This window comes from Anolis carolinensis, chromosome 2, assembly GCF_035594765.1.
Source record: "Anolis carolinensis isolate JA03-04 chromosome 2, rAnoCar3.1.pri, whole genome shotgun sequence".
Classification (NCBI taxonomy): domain Eukaryota; kingdom Metazoa; phylum Chordata; class Lepidosauria; order Squamata; family Dactyloidae; genus Anolis; species Anolis carolinensis.
The window spans coordinates 36,001,458-36,019,250 of NC_085842.1; the positions used below are offsets into that span (position 1 = coordinate 36,001,458).

A 17,793-nucleotide genomic window follows, 5' to 3' on the forward strand; every position below is an offset into this window, starting at 1 on the left:
ATGAGCCATTTACATTTTTAGGAAGTCAGAGGAAAGCTGATTTCCTACTGAAATCAAATCCCACATCCACCACGGTTTTAACAGGGTGCCTCTGGCTACCGCATGAATAGAGGATTTCTTTCGCCTCCTAGTCTTGAGGATAGTTCATTAAGCAAACGGGTGCTTGCAACTAGGCACCGCTATCAAGGAATCTCTTTGAAGCAGATTCGCAGAACCATTAATTAAGATAGGAACTTGGAGATGTTAGATTCAAGGCTTCGGCATTTGCACTTAGCAGAGATAATCCTCAAATGATTCATGAAGGAAATGGGGAGTAGCAGGTTCCATGGTTTCTATTCATGCTCACTACAGCTAAAAGAAAAATGCATACATTAGAAACTAGTAGCTACAGTAAACCCTCCGTTTATCAGATCTCAAGCAAATGGACCTCTCAAGCAAGCAATGAACAAAAAATTGAAAAAAATGATACTTCAAATAAAAATTGAAATAAAATATTTTTTTATCAGAAATGGCAATGTAAGTTGCATGTCTTGATTTTCTTTTAATATCAAGTCAATACAAAGTTATGGAGCCCCCGGTGGCACAATGGGTTAAACTCTTGTGCCAGCAGGACTGCTGACTTGAAGGCTGGGTTGCTGACCTAAAGGTTGCCAGTTTGAATCTGGGGAGAGTGCAGATGAGCTTCCTCTGTCAGCTACAGCTTTCCATGCAGGGACATGAGAAAAGCCTTCCACAAGGATGGTAAAACATCGAAACATCCGGGTGTCCCCTGGACAACATCCTTGCAGATGGCCAATTCTCTCACATTAGAAACGACTTGCAGTTTCTCAAGCCCCTTCTGACACAAAAAAGAATTACAAAGTTTATGATCTGGTATAGTTTGGGGTATATTGTTAAATAGGCCTGTTTTTAATAGTAACTCTCACGCAACCAGAAAATACATGTCCACGTGTGGGTATATTATTTCAGCAGCTACATATATTACCTACACCGAGAGAGATCATGCCTTGCAATACTATTTGCTGGGGAACATCATTGGAAGGGTGCTATTGTGCTCATGTCCTGCTGCTAAGCTTCCTATTGATATCTGTTTGGCTATTAATTCAAGGACAGATTAGATAAATCTTCTGTGGAATTCAGCTTGGTTCAATTTACAATATTCAGAGGACATGTATGTGCCCATATAATGCAATGCCTGTAGTTCCAATTTGCAGAAACAGGTCATATCTGGGACATTGATTGGTCTTTCAGGACTCAGTATGGTGTGTTATACATACTGGTAGATCTTATTCAAATGAATTTCCCAAATATGCAGGTCTAGCAGGAAAGATATGCTTTCCGGCTAGACCTCAAGATATCCTACTTGATTCCTGTCCAGCAGGTTATTCATTATCCAGATAGATATGCAGTCACCTGCCCCTGCAGCACAGGAGAGTGACTGCAGGAAGGCAGCACCCAAAGTATGCCAGAATCTCTAGATCACAAATGGTCACTACATGGAAAGAAAAACTGTTGGGATAAAAGCTTAGGCAGTCTACTGGACTTACCATTGAGCCTGAATGCCCAGGTATCAATGATGGGCAGGGTAAGTTTCCGTAGTTAATACTACTGTGCCAGCTGCTGTAGTGTCTCAGAGACCCCCGAGTCATGACCCCATCGCTATTACGGAGCACACCAAAGAAGAGATGGGGTTTCCGCCATTTCTGCTTGATTCCGTCCCTTTCCAGGTGCTCACTGTTGACAATTCTAGCCCACAGTTCACAAGAAAGGGCCTTGGCTCTCAGCCCGGTTCTCCAGAGAATGTTAGTTTTGACCGCCGATTATCTTGGGAGGCTTCGCGCGCGGAAAAACAGATTTTGAGAAGGAGCGCTCGTTTAGCAGAAAATGCCAGCGTTAATTAGGCTGGTTCCCTTGAGAGTTTTCAGGGAGGACTGCATCTGGCAAAGTTGTTGTCTTGGGTCATTTTCCCTTGGGAAAGAGCTCGGACACCTGGCTGAGGAGGAGAGCAAAGTCCCATAAAAGTTCTGGGCACCAAATAGATCTTGCGGTGTTCAACGTGTCAGTTGAGGGATCACATCAACTCTAGTTCTGCAGTGCGCTACTCTCGAGTAGACCGGCTGCCTCTTGCCTTCCTGTCAATCCTGGACAGTGATTCAGCTTTACCACGACTAACTTTGCCTCGGATTGAGCCCTGGAACTCTGGACAGCTCTTGCCTTAATTCCCCAATAAAACAGCCTACAGGTTTGAGTGTGTTTCGGTTAATGGATTTAAAACTTTGAACTCTAATACTGCATATCTGCTTACATATTACTGGACTATATTTGACCTTTCCTGAAAGGTCTACTGCTGGACTATATACTCTGCTTATTTTTTATTGCCTCCTTTATTTCCTTAATAAAGATATTAGATTGTTTATTGGCCTTCGTGTCTGATTCCCAGTGCTCACGCTGCCTGAGGTGTCACAGCTGCACTTATTCCTTGAGAAGTCAAATCTGGTGGTTACAGTAACATATGCCTTGATTACATCCCATCTGGAATACTGTAAAGCACTCTGCATGGGGCTGCCTTTGGAAACTATTCAGCTACTTCACTGGAACCAGAATACGGTGCTCAGAATGCTGACTGCAGAGCCGGCCCTAGGTATTTTTCAAGTGTAGGCGAACATAATTCCCCCCCCCCCAAAAAAACCCAATAACTGAATAATAATAATAATAATAATAATAATAATAATAATTATTATTATTATTATTATTATTATTATTATTTTTATACCCCGCCACTATCTCCCCAAAGGGGACTCAGGGCGGCTTACATGGGGCCAAGCCCGAATAAAAACAATAGCAATATAAAACACAACAATAGACAAAAACATGCACAATTATAAAAATTTAAACATTAGCCAATAAAAACAAATGACAAGAACTAATAAAAACATGGATTAAAACGGAGAGGTTGTAAAAGTAGACTGGGTAAGGTGCACCATATAAATATTGTAAACATGAGGTGACTGATAAAGTGCTGCAAATTCTTAGAAGTGCAAATTGGGTTGGGAATAGACCCTGTGTTAATAGACCCAATAAAAGCGTTGGATAAGCGAAAATGTTGGATAATAAGGAGGGATTAAGGAAAAGCCTATTAAACATCAAATTACATTAAGATTTTACAAATTAAGCACCAAAACATCGTGTTTTACAACAAATCAACAGAAAAAGCAGTCTTGACTGCGCCCCCGTATGTTTTGCGCCCCAAGCGACCGCTTAATTCGCCTCATTGTTGGACCGGCGCTGGCTGACTGGAACAGGGAACATATAGCTCATTTTCTGAAATAACTTCACGGACTGTTAGCTTGTTTTCAAGCATAATTCAAAGTGCTGGTTATATAAAAACCCTTATCACTTAGGATAAGCCTATCTGAAAGACCACCCCTCTATAAAAACTTAATAGAACCTTACAATCTTCAGGGCTGGGTTTTATTTTTGCTCTGTTACCATTATATAGGAGCCCCTGATAGCGCAGCGGATTAAACCACTGAGCTGCTGAACTTGCTGACCGAAAGGTCGGTGGTTTGAATTCAGGGAGCGGGGTAAGCTCCTGCTGTTAGCCACTGCTTCTGCCAACCTAGCAGTTCGAAAACATGCAAATATCATAGATCAATAAGTATCGCTCCAGCAGGAAGGTGACAGCGCTCCATGCAGTCATGCCGGACACATGAACTTGGAGGTGTCTACGGACAATGTTGGCTCTTCAGTTTTGGACAAGAGCAGCAAGCCCCAGAGTCAGACATAAGTTTAATGTCAGGGGAAAACCTTTGCCTTTTCCATTATATATTTGTTTGACAAGTGGATGGGAGGGCACCTTCTCAGTGGCTACTCCCATTTTATGGAAATCTTTTCTATGGGAAACTAGGCTGGTCCTTGGGTGTTTTCCCTTTTGTTGGCAGGCAAATATCTTTTTGTTCAAATAGGCTTTTAGTGAGTAATTACTTTCAGGAAAATTTTTCAGGGTTGGGGTGTGTGGTGCTCTATCTTTAGGTTTTTGAATGCTATTAAATGATTTCATACTTTTTAAGATCTATAGTTTTAACATGATTATATTTTAATTATGGTTTATTTTTTGTTATCAGGTTATAGCTGATCTTACTCAATCTTTCGTGAGCTCCTTTGAATCCTATGTTGGGAAAAAGACTGCATATGAATGGAATAAAAAATAAAACAGGCAGGAATATAGCTTTGGATGGCACATTCTTCATCTATAGTCAGTGTGTGGCCAGTAGTGAGACATGATGCGAACTGTAATCTGAACTGTAGGAGCACAGATTTCTCATGCCTGTTTATAGTTACAACTTGTAAACACTCTTGTAAAGCTGAGACAGTGTGGTAAAGGAGTTTGAGCATTGGATTATGACTGTGAGGACCAGGATTAGATTCCCTGCTTGGTAATGGAAACCCATTGGCTACATCTGAAAATTGTATGATAGGATCATCTTAGGGTCATCACAAGTCAGAAACAATTTGAAGACACATATTAAAGGTAAAGGTTTTCCTCTGACATTAAGTTTAGTCGTGTCCGACTCTGGAGGTTGGTGCTCATCTCCATTTCTAAGCCAAAGAGCCGGCGTTGTCCGTAGACACCTCCAAGGTCATGTGGCTGGCATGATGGCATGGAGAGGAAAGTTGCTTCAATCAATCAAAGCAACAATAAATTGATGCTACAGTATTTATGGCCTGTTAGTGAAGAAGCACGTACATTTTTCATTTTCCCTTCATTGGGAAAAATATGACAGCAGTAGATCTCTCCCCCTTTTGTCTTTTTAGAATTATACACAAATAAATGCACACAATGCAAAATGCACATTTTGGAAAAATGTGCACTGATATACTGCAATCATTGTAAAGTTGTCTGCAAGAATTCACAAAATGAGGAAATGTGTTAGAAAAGTGCATACCTAAGGAAAAGTATGTTCCAAAATATATATGAAGTTTCATGCACATACAGCCAAATCAAACTACAGTATATAAAATAGAAATGGTGAAAGGGAGTGCAGATTGTGCTGCAAAGAAATGCAAGACTAAGAGATGTTAATGTATTGCATGTTGCTAGTTGGGTTTTGGCCATTGGGAGTTAAAGGCATAAAAGCTGCTCTGCATACTACTAAGGGCAGCAGTAACTTCAATTGTTGCCAGTATCAGGGGACCCGATGACCTGGATGCCTTCCTCTGGGTCCTAGGGTTTCTCCCATGGCAGAGGACCTTTATCAGAGTGGAATTGATTTTATGTGTGCTGCTTATTGTGAAAGAATTCAGTAAGAGGAGGGTCCTGATCCCATTACAGTCATTGTTCTCTAGGGTGATATTGATGCCTTTAAGATGGGAAGGACGTGCTTGCTTAAGCAAACAGGCTGGATTTTTCTAGTGCAATGCTTTACAGCACAAGCAAAGCACTATGAAGAGAGGAAAGGAACATAAAAAACAAAATAGAAGGTGTGAAAGGAGGAAACAACTGACACATTTGTACTGTCAGAAGAGAATCCCGACTTCACCAAACCTTCCATTCTTACCAGGACGATGCTCAAAATGGAGAGATACTAGAATAAACATCATCATCATAATCACCACTGCCACCATGGTGAGGTGAGGAACTGGTGGTCTTCCAGACCTGCCACTTCCAGTATGTCCAGTGTGTTGTGATGGTGGATGTTGTGGTCTGGAAATATTTGGAGGGCCACTGACTTCCCACTGCAGAGTAAAGGATTATGCAGGCCACTGCTTGTCCTGAATTAGTTGTGCACAACCAATGGTTGTGTGACTTCATTCTGTTCCTGTTGTGGACCCTGAAGCTGGCATGATCTCAATCCCCTTATCTTGCAAATAAAAACTCATTTTTCCTGGTCATTCCTGTTACTGTAGTCACTACAACATATGCTAGCCGCTGCCATTATCATATCATAAACAGACATTTGTTTGTCATATACTTGTGGTGTCCTAGGCTGACATTTGGATGCAGTCCATTCCTCACCCTTTCTCCATACACAATTGCCACCTTTCTTTTCCTGATGTGGAAAGTGTGATGGGAAAAGCTTTGTGATATTGTTTTTTTTCCTATGGGCCCAAATGAACATGACCATTAAGGACCTTAATTTAACATCCCAATTCTATATGCCATATTAAACTGTTGCCCATTATCCAGACAACAAAACTAGGGCCAGCTGTGTATAGTTTCCAAGATGATGACAAGGTTGGATATAATCACAGCATAGAATACCATCCCAGGTCCATATTGCCTAAATCGGTGATCCATAAACCTTTATTCATGTGGGTTGCTGTGAGTTTTCCAGGTTGTGTGGCCATATTTCAGAAGCATTCTCTCCTGATGTTTCACCCACATCTATGGCAGACATCCTCTGAGGTTGTGAGGTCTGTTGGAAACTAGGCAAGTGGGGTTTATATATCTGTGGAATGTCCAAGGTGGGAGAAAGAACTCTTGACTGTTTGAGGCAAGTGTGAACGTTGCAATTGATCACCTTGATTAACATTGAATAGCCTTGCAGCTTCAAACAGACAAGAGTTCTTTCTCCCACCCTGGACCTTCCATAGATATATAAACCCCACTTGCCTAGTTTCCAACATACCTCACAACTTCTGAGGCTGCCTGTCATAGATGTGGATGAAACGTCAGGAGAGAATGTTTCTGGAACATGGCCATATAACCCGGAAAACTCACGGCAACCAAATGATTCCAGCCATGGAAGCCTTTGACAACGTTATTCATCTGCCAGACTCCTCAGTCAACATGGCAAATGGTCAGGGACTCTGAGAGCTATTGTTCAAAAGTTTGTAGGACCAAGGTCTGAGACGCTCTGGCCTAAACTACATAATATCTCTTAAAGGTGTGACCCTGAACATGGATCATTGCTGGCATCTGGGTAGCTTGAGTGAACATGTAAAATCCTTAATACATGCTAAACCAAAGTGGTGGTTGTTGACATTAACGGATATGCTCAGGAACATTGTGATTTACTATAAAGGTAATTGCATAATCTTCTTTTTATTTATGAAATGAAATGCTTTTACCTCTAACACTATGTTTTAGGACTGGAAAGCTGGGCTGCTTTTAAGTAAATAATTCCTGTTCTGTCAAATGCAAGGCACGTCAACAAGAAAAACAAGTTAGGCAATGAATAGAGGTACGACCCAAAAACCAGAATCAATGGAGAGTAGAGACGCCCATAAAACTTTTAAAGGTGATCATTGCTGCCAAGGTCACTGAGCAGGGAAATGTGATTCAGCTGCAAAAAGATCAAATACCAGAAGCCTGAAAGGCAGGAAAAACAACACCCAACCATCTCCATCAGTTTCTCAGCAACATGTAGATTAGAGTAGGAGAGATGTATAGCATCAGAATATATTATTTATTCACAGGAAATTATGGGGAAAAGACTGAAAAGGCAACTCTTGTTCAAAGTTATGTATTTCTAAAACAATATAATTGATTCATTTTGTTTTGTTTTGAGTTGGGTCATCTCTATGAGAAAAGCACTGCTTCCTCTTAATATTTGAAAGCTTTCTTTATTGGATCGCAAAAGTAGTTCGGCCAGTTATTCTTACCAATAGAGGCTGGAGCAATACTATCTTTTTTGCCCTGTTTCAAAGTTTCCTTAAAACAGAAGTGCTATCTGTAAACATAAAGGCAATTAACTATGCAATGATATGTGACAAGTTGTTCTTAAAAGCATGGAAGAAAATCTTCTTTCAACCACTCCAAGGCAATTGGCAAGCTTATATCAGGAGGGATTTTTTGAATATTTTTTATGGTTTAATGTGAAGGGAAGAGGCCATCTGTTCCTGCTTCCATATAGGCGGGTTAGGTGTATCAGAGAAAGCTCCCCTATAACCAATGCTGAAGTTCACCTCACTTTAGTATTGGAGACAGGGAATACTTCTCCAATGAATTCAACACAACAGTATAAATGAGAGACCAGGACATTTTGTATGAACGAGGAAAGCAGATGGGAAGCCCAGATGTAAAAGCTAGGATGCCATTGCTAGCAGGAGGGTCGAAGTTTGCCCATGCCTGGTAGTTCTGGACTTGCTTTTTCTGCCTTCCAGCTTGTACAGACAAATGCTTCAAGCATTCTTGGTAGCTGTGCTTGTAGATCAACCTGACATTCAAAATTATCAAGACAGTGGGGTTGGATAGTATTTGTTAAAGATGCTTTTTTGTGTGTGTGTCAGGAGCAACTTGAGAAACTGCAAGTCGCTTCTGGTGTGAGAGAATTGGCCGTCTGAAAGGATATTGTCCAGGGGATACCCAGATGTTTTGATGTTTGACCATCCTTGTGGGAGGCTTCTCTCATGTCCCCACATGGAGCTGGAGCTGATAGAGGGAGCTCATCCACACTCTCCCCGGGTTGGATTCGAACCGGCAACTGTCAGGTCAGCAACCAACCTTCAAGTCATCAGTCATGCCAGCACAAGGGTTTAACCCACTGCACCACCGGAGGCTCCAAGATACTGTTGAAGGTGGCTTGAAAGAGGGTTAAGGCAGGTAGACTTTCTTAGCCATGCATGAATTAAGGACAATAAGGATTTCGGCAGTAAAACCCAAGTAATAGAATTTCTGTCTCTATTGGCATCAAGAAAGTCCCTTTATATGGCCTAATGCAGGCATGGGCAAACTTTGGCTCTAACAGACAGTAGGCTGTTAGGAATTGTGGGAGTTGTAGTCCAAAACACCTGGAGGGCCGATGTTTGCCCATGCCTGGCCCAATGGCCGTTCTGGACAGGCTTTTTCTGCCTTCCAGCTTGTACAGACATATGCCTCAAGTATTCTTGGTAGCTGTGCTTGTAGATCAACCTGACATTCAAAGATCAGCAGGCAAACATTTTCACAGCTTGCAGCCAAATCTTTTCAGCTCAAGTTACTGTTCAAGTGGAACAGTCAAGTTGAAAAGTTGGCAACTCCATTCAGGTTGCAATATCCACAAGTGTAAAAATCACCCATCACGGATAAAACAGTCGAACAGTGGATTATTGCCTCAAACAAAATTGTTTCAAGTGAAGCCTGTTCAGCCATCATTTCTCAGAACACTCTCACACAAAGATATTCAGCCTGAGAATGGAAAACAGGTACATCCCAGAGATTCAATTGCGATCTAACATTGTTTGAAATATTAATTAAACATCAGTACAGCATTCTACCTGGTTTCCTGTATGCTTGCTGTTGTTGCTCCGTAGACTCAGTCCTGAAGTTTCTGTCAAGGCAAATGTCCTACAGGTGACTGAATTTCCTGGCAGCTAATGCCAAATGAGGTATGGCAGTCAGCGAGAAAAGCATAAAATGAATGAGAAAAGGCCAGGCTAACTTTTATGACTAAGGCATAAATCTTATAAACGAGAGGGTTAAATCCATTGGTAAGCCCAGCCTCTCCAGTTGAGTCACAGGCCATGGCAGACAAATACGTTTCTACAGCATGTGCTATGTGACTGTCCTAGTAAATGTTAAGCAAACCATATAATACATCAATTAGAATGAGGAAGTACTTGCAATTGTTTACAAAAAGTCAGGCTTGGCTGGCACTGAATGAGAATACTGGGAGGTGCAAGAAAAGCCTGATGCCGAACCAGGGTATGGGTCACGGATTCTACATTCTCTGCATGAATGGTCCTTTCTCATAGCCCTCTTTTTAGTCTGGAGTTAAGTGATGGTTTCTTGGTGGTTTTAGGGAACTGCTTCCAGTTTGTTTTAAAAGATATCACCACCAATGGATACCACCTGCAATAGAAACCTAGTTATGTGTGGCTCTACTCTATGGTTGATTGTTGTAATGTTATGTGAATTTCAGCTTCTGCAAGAAGTGCGGGTTCAGAGCTTGGCATGTCTAACTTCCTAAAAGGCTGAATGAGACACTGGTGGGTTGAAGGCAAAATCAGAGGCTTTATTCTCAATGGCTGAAGAGGATATCAGTGGAGAAAGCACTCCAAAGAACTGACATACTGCAATTACAAATACAGAGCAGACAGCTATTCAAGACTCATGCGCTAACTCCTGTTTGGCCCAGGAAGTGTTGGGCAAGGATCCACTCCTGGGTTTGTCCAGGATTCTGTTCAACATCATCATCACTGATTGTTCCTTGCTTTGGCAAGACAATTTACTACACTGTCATCGGATTATTTTGAAGAGTGTGTCCATTTTTGATCTGCCCCAGAGAGGGATGTGGTCGGTGAGGAATGTGGTATTTATTTATCGTGTCAGAAGGTAGCAAAGGGTACAAGTTGTAATGTATTTGAAAACACAGAAAATGTTTTCAAAAATCCAACAACTTGGCATTACATCAAATGTCCTTTGACCAGTAGCTGGCCACTTGGAGTGCCTCTGGTGTTGCTGTAAGAAGGCCCTCCATAGTGCATGTGGCAGGGCTCAGACTGCATTGTAATAGGTTGTCTGTGGTTTGTTCTTCTTCACGACATACGAGCATGGAGGAATGTGGTGAGGCAAGTGGTAATGGGCTGAAGTGAGTTTTTGATATTGCAGCTCTGGTCAATACAAAGGGTACCAGTCCAGAAGAACAAAAGGATGCTCATTCAATGGGAGCCCTAAGGATGGGTCAGGTCTGGTGACACAGACAAGGACAGGTTCCCAGGAATAAACCAGACCATATCAAGAAGAAATAAGAAAATACCCGGGGGCCCTTGCACAACCCATTATGTACCCCCAGAGCCTCCCTGGTGAGAGGATTTTGATCATTTATATGGTTGTTTCCTGGAGTCTGAGATGTGTTGGAGGCAACCTTCCAGGGTAATTCATGAAGAGGACAAATGGGGAAGTCACTGTGTGTCCCAAAGGAGCCGCATATCATACTTCATATTTTTGGGGTCTACTTTTCGATAATAAGCAAATACACTGTTACCTGGCTCTAGCAGATAACAGTAACACTTGATGTCCTGAAGTCTGGACCATCTTTTAGTGACATTTATCTTATCTGGGAGCTCTGGCGTGGGCTGGTCCATGAGGTCACGAAGAGTCGGAGGTGACTAAACGAACAAACAAACAACAACATCCTATCTGGGGTACTTCCTACACTCTGTTCTCCAAGACAGGAGATACAATCAAATTAAGGATAATTAAGTTTCTGTACTGCAAACTGGAGCTTTAAACATGTCTTAACTCTCTCCCATCTATTTATGAATATTTTGTTATTGGATTTATATCCTACCTTTATCTCAAAATGAGATTCTTAAATGGTATGACTTTAAAATGTTTCATTGTGACTGGTTTGTGGCCACTGTTTCCTATTAGATATACATGCATAAGCATCAATTGCCCTGATTTATATATTAGTAATCAGACAATTAAACATTTTTTCTTTCTTGAATAAGTTCTGAGTAGATAAGCTTGTCAGATGAGGTTTTAAAATTCAGGCCAAAACCAGAGAATCAGGGGCAATTATATGATGTCACAGGAGGATGTTACAAGGGGCAATTCCAGTGAATTCAGCATTGTATTTAAGTACCAACTACAGCTCCATAGGTTATGTCATGCAAAAAAGAAACACTTGGTCAAACAAATAATGAAAAATGGCACCCACTTGTCATAGAATTTTCAGAATTGGAAGAATGTCAAGGGCCAGTTGATTCAACTCAATTCTGCCATGCAAGAATGCACAGTCAAAGCACTTATGACAGATCCAGACAGATATTGTTTAAAATCTCCAAAGGAGGCTGCCACACCCCAAGATAGCATATTCCATTGTTGAACAGCTTTTTTTTTTTTATCAAGATAGAGACTAGGACTCAGAGAAATGGGTTCAAATTACCGGAAATGAGATTTCACCTGAACATTAGGAAGAACTTCCTAATCGTTTAGCAGTGAAACTCTCTTCCTCGGCATGATCAATATTTATGGGTCTGAGGGAGGCATTTTTATATATTTTGCCTCCCTACGATCCATAAACATTGATCATTCATTCACTACAAGACAGCTAGAGTTTGAATTCTTGTTGGAACCCTTTGTACATTCCTCATTGTGAAAAGAGGCTCTTAAACAGAAAGGTTGGCAGCTGCACCAGACCACAGCTTCTGCCCATCCCTTTCATCCATAAACGGAGGGTGGAAAGTTGCCAAGAGCCATAAACTGAGGGTGGTTTTATTCGAAGCTTCCTCAAGATTAGCAGCCTAAGGGCTGCCTTTTGCCAGTGTTCATGGTGGATACATGCTTGTTGGGAGCAGAGAAGGCTCACGATACCGCAGGCAAATCCAGCTGTATAGCTCTTCTAATTCCTTGTTGCTTGATGAAGAGTTCCTAAGCTTACAAAACAATTTCCTACACAATACATGACCCTGGATATCAGTGAAGTTTGTTGTCTCTAAAGTAGGATTGGAAACCAGGTGGCTGTTTAGATTTTGTTGGCCCATAACTCCCAGCAGCCCTACTCAACATACTCAGCTTGGAGGGATGTTTGGATCTACATTTCAAGGATGCCTGGATGATACCCACTCCTTCTCTATAACAAAAACATCTATTTTTTATCTCCAAAGGTCAGTATAATAGTTTGAAAAAAGTACACTTTTTAACAGAAAGCAGGAAAAGAAATAGGTTTTCATAGCTGCAATATATTTCTGTTGTAATGCAAATTATTTCAGGATAGGTGGTTTGTCTTCACTGGCATTTAAGGCTCATTAGATTTACAAAAGATCAAATACTGGTAGCAATGAAAAAGCTATTTTGCCAATCTGTGCATTTTTGGGTTCCATTTGTGGGATGAGGTTCTGGTGTTAACATGATGAGAGTTCCCTATACAATGGGATTTATTTTTATTGAAGCAATCTTCGAACTTTGCTGATGTGTATGTTCTATAAAAGTACCTGTTTCTTAGAACAAGAAAAATAGAATTCTGATTATAAATTAAATACCGTGTTTCCCCGAAAATAAGACAGTGTCTTATATTAATTTTTGCTCCCAAAGATGCTCTAGGTCTTACTTTCAGGGGATGTCTTATTTTTCCATGAAGAAGAATTCACATTTATTGTTGAACAAAAAAATGAACATTTATTATATACTGTAAGTAGTTGTCATCACAAACCAGCATAACCAGACAAACTGTGTATCCTATCAAGAATTTCTTGTTCCTACCATTATTTCCATGTACAACAATCTATGGTTCGTACATTTACCGATCCTGCATGCTCTGGTGTTCTGTTCGGCGGACATGCTTCTAAACAAAAACTTTGCTAGGTCTTACTTTCAGGGGAGGCCTTATATTTAGCAATTCAGCAAAACCTCTACTAGGTCTTATTTTCTGGGGATGTCTTATTTTAGGGGAAACAGGGAAATGATCATTTTTGTGACAAAATGAAAAATCAATGTCGTCCACATTTGATCAGCCCACACACTGCCTTGCCAGAATAAGAAAATATGCCATGCGGATGAACAGTAAAGAACAAGTAGTTTACTCTTCGTAGTTCAGAACAACATAGTTACAATCATGTGGTCAGGAGCATCGACTCACTTAATGTCCTTTTATGAGAGATTCAAAATGGTCTTTCTCTGTCCATGTGGTGAACCTCCCTCCAGCAGCTCATGAAGCAAGAGCACAGTTCAAAATCTGTGTCTCTCTCTGCTTCTCTCTTCTCTCTCTGAGCACCTCCATAGCTCAAGCCTGAAAAATTTAACAATTTCCAAAAGTCCCAGGACCATCCAACTCCCCAGGCATGGCCCAGCCAATCAGCTTCATGCATCTTATTTTACAGTTGACACACACATATTAACTGATTTACAGCTTAGTGATGTAACATTAGAAAATGTTGACTATTTCCGCTTCCTTGGCAGCCACCTCTCATTGATGCTGAAATACAACACCTCCTGAGACCTGTGAGTGCAGCATTTCTCCGAATGAAGCAGAGAGTGTTTGAGAATCGGGACATCCGTAGGGATACCAAGGGGCTTGTTTATAAAGCTATTGTCCTCCCAACCCTGCTATACGCCTGCGAAACGTGGACTGTCTACAGACGTCACACTCAACTCCTGGAACAATGCCATCAGCGTTGCCTCAGAAAAATCTTGCAAATTGCTTGGGAAGACAGATGGACAAATGTCAGTGTGCTGGAACGATCCTCCTACACCATCAATTCTGCTGGACTGGCCACATTGTCCGAATGCCTGATCACCAACTCCCAAATCAGTTACTGTACTCCCAATTCAAGAACAGAAAACAGAATTTTGGTGGACAGGAAAAGAGATTTAAAAATTGGCTTAAAGGCAACCTTAAAAACTGTGGCATAGGCACCGAGAACTGGGAAGCCTTGGCCCTTGAGCGTTCTAACTGGATGTCAGCTGTGACCAGCAGTGCTGCAAAATTCGAAGAGGCACAAATGGAGGGCTTAAGGGAGAAACATGCCAAGAGGAAGGTGTGTCAAACCAATCCTGACTGGGATTACCTTCCGTCTGGAAACCAATGTCTTCACTGCAGAAGAACATGCGGGTCAAGAATAGGTCTCCACAGCCACCTATGCATCCATCGCCAAGACACTCCACTTATCATCATCCTTGAGCTACGAGGGATCGCCTAAGAGAAAAGATTAATTGATTACATGCTCCCACAATTTTCCATATCCTTATAATAGCTAAAAAGCTAATACTACGACATGCAGTTAAATATCCACTTTGTATAACTCAATGGATGGACCACCTTATAACCTGTTCAGGATTTGAATATGTGGCCAGTGGATCTCATATAGATATTTATCCGGACATTTGTTAGTACTTTATTGAAGTTTACACATACCGTATATACTCGAGTATAAACCGACCCGAATATAAGCCGAGGCACCTAATTTTACCACAAAAGCTGGGAAAACTTATTTACTCGAGTATAGGCCGAGGATGGGAAATGCAGCAGCTACGGGTAAATTTCAAAATAAAAATAGATACCAATAAAATTACATTAACTGAGGCATAAGTGGGGTAAATGTTTTTTTGAATATTTACCGTATTTCAAAGAAAAACAGTAAGCTAACTCTGTAAGTGCATAAGTAGGATCAACAAAAACAATATGGTATCAACAATAACTTTATAATAATAATCATCATTATTATCATCATCAACAATAACAACAACTTTCTTTGTGTCCTGCTCTATCTATCTCCCCATGGGGACTCAGGCTGGCTTCCAACATAGTAACAGGCAAACATTCAGTGCCTATATAAACAATACAGGGCTAGATATAGCTCTACAATTATATATACTAATTTCACATTTGCATCTCCCAACTGAAAAGTTTGCAAATCCTTTCTCTATATATGTGCATTTCCCTCCTGCAATATTTGCAAGTCCCATTTATCTATGTTTACATCTATCTAGACATCTGTGTGTGTCTGTGCATATTTAAAAGGCCTTTATCTATATTAATATCTATCTATCTATCTATCTATCTATCTATCTATCTATCTATCTAGACATTGCTCTATATATAGAGAATTATATCTTTATAGGTCTTGCAGAAACTTGAAAACATGTGAGGGGAAATTCATATATAAAATTAATGTACACATATAGGTACAGATATACAGGTACATTGAAATCTCTAGATATCTATATGTATATAGGATTTGCAAAGACCTGCAAACATATGAGGGGAAAATTCATATATTAAATTAATGTATTTGTAGGGGGAAATCTATATATTATTCACAAGCTTTGGGGCATGCATTTACCCAAGGAAGAAATGCAAGCAAAGCCCTTCTAAAAACAACTTTGGCCTCCTCTTTCCTCTCCTTTCCCACCTCTTTTATTTCTCCCTCTTTCAAACTCTAAAAGTAGCCAGAAAAGGCTTTTTAAAACTTCATTCCCTCTCCCAAAAACCCCACTCCATTTTTGTTTCCTTAGGAATAAAAAGAAATACACACCTTCTGTTGCTCCCCTTTCCCTCCCTTTTGACTCAAACATTATTGCAATAATAGTAGTAATAATAATAATAAATCCTGCAAATTTGCAAGAGTCTCTCTTTTTCTTTCCCTTCCACCATGCAATCTTTTTCTTCTTCCTGGCTTGCAAGAGGTTCTGTCACTCATTCTCCTTTCGCTTTTAAAAACATTCCCTCCTTGTCCCTCTCTCTCTTAAAAAATAAGATAACTCCAGCCTGGGAGGAGAAGCGGAGAAGGGAGGTTTTGGAAAAGGAAACATACTGTGGCCTCCAGGCTCCGCTGCTGGCTTGACCTTGACCCGATTATAAGCCGAGGAAAGCTTTTTCAGACCCCAAAAAGAGATTTAAAAAACTCATCTTATCTTCGAGTATATATGGTATATCTTCTCACTGTTGGACTTTTATTTTCATTGTGTGTGTTTTTCTTCCAGCAACTTAGGTTTTTTTCCCCCTCTGATCTTTAGTCCCCTGCATATTTCCTTTATGCGAGTGGCATACTATACATTTTTTCTTTTTGTAAAAGAACAAATCTTTGATCCTGTCTTTTACCTTCTGGCAAGATTAGCACAGATAGAACCATGACAACAAAATGATGACAGCAGGTCTATAACCCATGAAATAGGGAGGGACTACCCCGTTTTCATTACTCCTGGCACTATATGTTATCTCAAAATTCTCTTGTTAGCCTTTCAGGTTTCTTGCTGGTATTTCCAAATACAACATGCAAATATGGCAGTTTTTTTCTTACTTGTTGAGATTCCTGATAGAAAAATGTCAGTCTAGTGAAAGAGATTTAGATTTAAATAAGCAGAGAACACCCTTCCCTCTCTGGGGAAATATCCTTGCTATTAGTTTGTTTAGCTGCCGGTAATAACTGGCTCAGCTCAATAACCGGCTGCCTCGGTGCTGTCGGGCTTGACTGCCTCTCCACCGAGGCTGTGTTGCTTGATGGTTTGGGGAGGCAGTAATTATGGTTTTGTACCTCAGCTCAGCCTAGGCATTCTAGGCTCAGCCTGGAGCTCTTATAAGCCCCGGTAATCGTATTCCACACGACTAGTAGCAAAGCTCAGTTAATTTTGCAGGAATTTTCTTTGAACACAGGATCACAATTCTCATCTTTGTTGCTACCCAACAAAATCAAAGCAAGAGTGGGACCAAGAGTTTGCTTCGGATCATTGGGTGGAGAAATTCTGGTGGGCTTCTGTATCAGGCCCCTTCTACACTGCCATATGCAATCCAGATTATCTGCTTTGAACTCGGTTATATGGCAATATAGATTCATATAATCCAGTTCAAATAATGTGGATTATATATGGCAGTGTTGAAGGGGCTTCTGAGGCATGGAGAAATCTTCCCCAAGGTTTTAGTCTGAATGTTAAAGGAGTTACCCAAAGTGCTGGGCCTATTTTTGTTGGAAAGAGGAGCATTCAGCAACTTGGGTAGCTTTTAAAGTCTGAACTGAAACCTGCAGTGAATACACCATCTCATGGAGTGCACCAGGTTTCACTCTTTGTGGGACAACTACTTTGATGTCTGAAAAACAGAAAGGTGACCAAAAGAGATAAGAACATGAATAATGTTTGGGGCCATGGTGGCGCAATGGGTTAAACCCTTGCGCTGCTAAACTGCTGACCCGGAGGTTGGAAGTTCGAATCCATGAGATGGCGTGAGCTCCTGCTGTCAGCCCTAGCTCCTGCCGTCATAGCAGTTCAAAAACATGCAAATGTGAGTAGATAAATAGGCACCGCTTCGGTGGCGGAAAAGACAAAAGAAATATTCCAAGCAATCTTGCCGGCCACTTAACCAGGAGATGTCTATGACAATGCAGACTCATTGGCTTGGAAACAGAGAAAAGCACCTCATAGAATCATAGAGT

General features: G+C 40.9%; 1 protein-coding gene across 1 annotated transcript in view; it reads right to left on the reverse strand.

The window, feature by feature from the left end:
* Nucleotides 1-9,469, reverse strand: part of fam3d (FAM3 metabolism regulating signaling molecule D) — a 42,024-nt gene extending 32,555 nt beyond the window's left edge. Inside the window, exon 1 of the mRNA XM_008105424.3 lies at nucleotides 9,199-9,469. The gene's annotated coding sequence lies outside the window, so the exon portion shown is untranslated. The remainder of the gene's footprint in view (nucleotides 1-9,198) is intronic.
* Between the last annotated feature and the right edge of the window lie 8,324 nt (nucleotides 9,470-17,793).